Below are 6,000 nucleotides of genomic sequence, written 5' to 3' on the forward strand. Positions count from 1 at the left end.
AGTAAAAACACTGATAGATGGCTGGGTGCAGAATCGCCATCGATGGCAACCATCGATTGCGTCTGCACCGATGGCCATCCCTGGCAGCAGCAGCTAATCTTTCTATCACTTGTAGTCATGGCCGGTGTAAAGGCCCCCATACATTAGTCCGACTTGTCCTAAGGACAAGTCGGACCTGATTTCCCCCTGCAGCTCCCCGGGAGGGGGACACACGATTTGGCACTTGATGTGCCAAGTTTGCATGCGATGTATCATTTGCAACTCCCAGGGAGCTGCAATGTGGAGCGAGCAGGGGGGCCGGGGACATCGAGGTGGCGGGCGGGGGATGCTGCAAGGCAGCTGGGGGGACGGACGCACGCTGCTAGTAGTGCGGACGCTGCGGGGGACACAGGCGGCAGTGACATAGAGCCGGGCGGGGGGAGCCGGGAGCTGTCAGTACTGAAAAAAAAAAAAAGCCCATACAATGAATGGGCAGCCTGTGATTGGCTGAGCGCTCTCTCAGCCAATTGCTGACAGGCTGAGAGAGCGCTCAGCCAATCACAGGCTGCCCATTCATTGTATGGGTTTTTTTTTTTCAGTGCTGACAGCTCCCGGCTCCCCCCGCCCGGCTCTATGTCACTGCCGCCTGTGTCCCCCGCAGCGTCCGCACTACTAGCAGCGTTTCCCCCCCCCCTACCCAGACGGAGCATGACAGCTCTCTGCTCCGGCTCCCCCTGCCGCCCCCCTCCCTCGCCGCCGTCTCCCGCCCCCCCCTCCCTCGCCGGCTTCCTCAGAGTCCCCACGGCTGCACATAAGATTTATCTTATGTGCAGGCGGTCCGACGTCCCGACTCTGACCCGATGCGCATGGGACCGCACATCGGGTCGGACCGGGTGTCAAAACCTGCGATTTGGTCCGATTTCACTGCCCGATCCATCTGGATCAGGTGAAATCGGGGCCAAATCGCATAGTGTATGGCGGCCTTAAGGCTTCTCAGCACCCTAGGCAAAACTTCAACCTACTCCCACCCTCCCCACCAAAGAAAAAAAAAATCATGTGGTCCTCCCAGCCCCCCGGAGGCCCTCTGCACCCTCCCCTTTGCCACCCAAACAGAGTACAAAGAGGAGGGGCAGTAATGTAGGGAAGTGTGTCTCAAGGGAAAGTGTAAAGGTGAGGTATTGGAAGTTCCACAGTCGCCACCTGCATTGAGTACAACAAGGATTCTCATAGACAGATTTGATTTTTTGATTTGCAGACTTGGTGGCGCCCCCCCAGATCCCGGCGCCATAGGCAGTTGCCTAAAGCTGCCTAATGGTAGAGCCGGCCCTGCTTGTAGTCACAGCACTGTACTCAGTCTCCAAAGGTAGTACATCTCAGCTGCCACAGGTGGCAGCACTGAGATCAGGAAAATGCATTCTAATGGGAAACGAAACTGAAACGGATCACTTTTTGGGGATCGCCGGCTCACTCGTTCTTGAATGGGATCCGTTCAAAAGATCTGGTTAGTTCGCGAACGACCCATCTCTACTGGGCACAGATGGAGCAAATTAATCCTGTAAATCAGTGGTTCCCAACCTTTTTTCTCTCCCGTACCCCTTGATTAGGCTTTTCATTGATAAGTACCCCCTCCTCTCATTTTGAAATATGGACAGTACTTAGCGGTGTGTGGATCCTATGCATGTCCTTATATTAAGGATGAGCGGAGGAGTAGTATACAGCAAGGAATCATGCCCTTCTGTGTCTAGCCGCTGGTTGTGCATTATCTCCAGGATTCCCGCTAACACCGGTAGGATTAATGCTGCTGCTTCCTCCACCTTTGTCAGTGCTGGGCAGATGACTGCTGATGTCTGAGGGCAGCATGGGAAGCTCCCAGTGGATTGCTGGTCTGGCATATGATGCAACATAGTTTGTCTAGATGGCATTGGGTCTTCTTCAGCCATCAAAAGACCTTTTCATCGTCCTCCATTCCCAATATTATTTTCAAGTACCCCCAACTGGTCTGCAGAGTACCCCCAGGGGTTCAAGTACCCCAGGTTGGGAACCACTGCTGTAAATAAAGGTGCCCAGACGCTAGAAATATCTCTGATATTAAGATTTCTCTTAAGATTTCCCTTGAACACCCCTTCAGCCTTGGACAAAATTTGTGGAAAAAGTACATTTAACAAAGATTTCAGAAAAAAAAAACCTTTGCTGGCATGCAAAGAAATTTTCTGGGCTGAGCTGCGCAGCCGATGTGGGCTCCCCCAGAAGATTTCCATGCATGCAACTGACATGTAAGTGTGCGGCCGTGTTCATTCCCCAACAAACACATGCCACCCCTTCCCCCGCTGAGTGCCTGAGCTCCTTAGCGCAATCGAGCATCAGAGCACCTGAATGCGCACTGTAGATGCATGCGGTGCATCTTGGTACATGTAGTCTCCAGGTATGACTCACTTCCGGTCAAAGGCGTAGCGAGGGCGGAGCCGGCGAAGCAAACGCTCCGGGAGCTGTAAGATTGCATGGCGCCGGAGCCATCTCCCCCGCCAGCTAGCTCCCCCACTTGCCCGCCAGCTAGCTCCGTCTGGGAGAGAGACGTGCTGCACTGCTGCTATGTAAAATTCACAGCTCCCGCTGGACCGCTAGCCAATGGGCGCTTGCGGTCCAGCAGCCAATCAACTGATGGCTGCTGGACCGCGAGCTCCTATTGGCTAGCGTTCCAGCGGTAGATATGAATTTGACATAGCCGCATCTCTCTCCTGGACACAGCGGGGAGCCGTGAGCGGGCGGGCGGTGCACACTGGCAGGGGGGAGGGGAGGGGTGCACAGCACACATGCTGCATCGACTGTCACTGTCAGCACAGGCAGGGGGGGTGGCTGGCTGTCTAAGTATGGTGTACTCCCACCCTCCACCCACCCTGCTGCACACTACTGCACTCACCCTCCTAACCACATAACCCACCCACCCTGCTGCACCCACAAACCCACCCTACAGCACCCACCCACCCACCCTGCTGCACCCTACTGCACCCACCCACCCACCCTGTTGCACCCTACTGCCCCCTTGGCATTGAGCATGAAGCCCTTTGGCATCAAGCATGAAGCCCCTTGGCATCGAGCATGAAGCCCCTTGGCATTGAGCATGAAGGCCCTGGCATTGAGCATGTAGGTAAGTGGCACTTATGTGTCAAATGTGTAATGGGCATTATGGTGTGTTGTATGTAATGGGCATTGCGGAGTGTTATATAGTATGTCATGGGCATTGCGGAGTGTTATATAGTATGTCATGGGCATTGCGGAGTGTTTTATAGTATGTCATGGGCATTGCGGAATGTTATATAGTATGTCATGGGCATTGCGGAGTGTTATATAGTATGTCATGGGCATTGCGGAGTGTTATATAGTATGTCATGGGCTTTGCGGAGTGTTATATAGTATGTCATGGGCATTGCGGAGTGTTATATAGTATGTCATGGGCTTTGCGGAGTGTTATATAGTATGTCATGGGCATTGCGGAGTGTTATATAGTATGTCATGGCCATAGGCGTGCGCAGCACATTTTATTAGGGGGTGCACTGTCAAAGCGGTGTGCCTAGCACCACCTATTGGGTCTGTCTAACACCGCAAATCAGGCGTGCACTCACTACAATATAAAACGTCTCTCAGCCACACCATTATATCCGGCCTATTTCAGTTTTAATCTTATAATTACTCTGTTTAACAGTAACATGCAAATACAGTCAAAATCATATCTGGATAACACAGATATGTATTGATATGACAATGGTGTAATACAATTAATAATGCAGAACACACACAATTGATTGATGGGTGTTTATTTTAATGGAATACAGGTCTAAAAAGAAAAAGTCTTTGGTAAAAGGTATTGCTGGTATTACTTTCAGCAATAAGTGTAGGGGTAGGGGCACAGCATTAGGGGGTGCCTGTGCACCCTTAACACTCAATGTGCGCACGCCTATGGTCATGGCCATTGCGGAGTGTTATATATAAGTTTTTAGGGGGAAGGGGGAAGGGGATAGGCAGGTGCTATAGCACCAAAGTTACCCCAGACGAGACATTATCAATTGTAGAGCTCAGAGGGGGTGCAGCCAAAGACAATAAATGTAACAACAGAAAAAAGGACAGGGAAGAATGTCTTTTTTGTTGGCGTACAAAAGTAATTTTGAGAGAAGTGTATGAATTAAAATGTTTTCTTTATTGAAATATATATTAAAATAAGAACTGTCCAGTCCGTGAAATATATCATATATATGTGTGAAAAATATTTTTAAATTTTATATCTTTAATAAAGATTCAGATTCACTTTAATTGCTATCTGTGTCCTTTAATGTGTTTATTTTTTCAATTTCGGTCCTTTTATACTAGGGATATTCTGTGAGGGGGTTATTCCATTATTGCTTGAATAAGCTTATTTGGAGGTACTGTCCCGTAATTTATTTCTTACAGATTTTCTCCCTTTGTGATGCTGTTCTGTTTTACTTTATTCTTAACCTTTTTAGGCGAGTCCAGTGCATGGATTGTATGGTGGGATATGATCACTTGTTACATTGATTTATCATTCATTTGCAAATGTTACTTTGTACATCTACGGGCACCTGTGTGGCACACAGTATGGTACTGAAAGTTTTGATCAGAGCAGTTTCTCATAGGATTGGTGTCTATACATATCAGTATAGTTCCATGCAGTAATTTTTGGCTATATATAATTTTTGAGCCAAAGTTAAAGAAACTTTTGTACTCCACTTATATCCTATGGTTCGCTTCTCAGCGCTCTAAAAATATTATTTTGCATGCCTGAGAGCCCCTACATAGGATAATAATGATTTATTCCAAAAAGAAAAATGAGTGTCCGTACAGGTCAAACCAATTTCATACAATGTCTGTTGGTGTGTGCTACCGTCAGTGCAATTATATGAATTCCGCGCAATATCTGCTGGTGTGTGTTACCATTTATTCAGCCTCATGTGATTTGCTTCTCAATATACACTTGTATATATGGTTTATCCACTAGCCAATGCTGCCAACTTAATATTGGGATTCTTTTTGAGCAGATTTCATCAGCTAGAATGTATATTGTTGCTTTTTAGCATAAACAATGTGCTGAGATTGTGCCTGAAATTGTAGCAAAGTGATATTGTTAATCCTGTTGTTGCTCCTAGGGTTCCATCTATCGATGAATTGGACTCCGTGTGCAACAATTTTACAGATTGTTTAATATGTCTACCTTCTATCCACTTTTATTTTGTTTGCAGAATAAAACAGTAACTTTATTTATACAGTTTTAGAATATACGGCTGGTATTGCCGACTGTATCGCCTGTTAGATTCTTATCTTGTGGAGATTGGTAAGTTTAATTTGACATATTCACCAGCATAAATAGAAAATTGATTTGCTGGCTATACAATCTATATAGATAGGATTAAACACTACAATTATCACAGTCTAATTATTTACAACCGATTTCATACATAATCTTTTGATGAGTTGGATTGTGTGTACAACAATGGCTTTTACCGATTGTCTAATATGTCTACCATCTATCCACCATTATATAATTAGCAGAATAAACAGTAGCTTTTATACAGTTTAGAATATGCGGCTAGTATTGCCGACTGTTGTGACTGTTAAATTCTGTCTTGTGGGGACTGGTAAGTTTAATTTGACATATTTGCCAGCATCTATTGGTAATTATTTTGCTGGCTATACAATCTATATGGGTAAGGTGAGATAACACAAATGTCACGGTTTGATTTTATCACAAGCCTTATTATATGCGTGTTTAGTTATTAGAGCAGGTGCGATCACGCACTGCCACTACATCAAAGCACAGGTTGTTCTATTACAGAACTTTTAGCTGAATAACATATGTATGTGTTGCAAAAAAAGGTAGCTGATGTCTCTTAAATCGCTTGGTGAATTGGACTGTGTGTATAACAATGGTTTTTATCGATTGTTTAATATGTCTACCGTCTATCCACTGTTATTAAATTGGCAGAATAAACAGTAGCTTTTTATAGCTTTTTG

The sequence above is a fragment of the Crinia signifera genome, chromosome 1 (assembly GCF_055691185.1).
Source record: "Crinia signifera chromosome 1, ASM5569118v1, whole genome shotgun sequence".
NCBI lineage: Eukaryota > Metazoa > Chordata > Amphibia > Anura > Myobatrachidae > Crinia > Crinia signifera.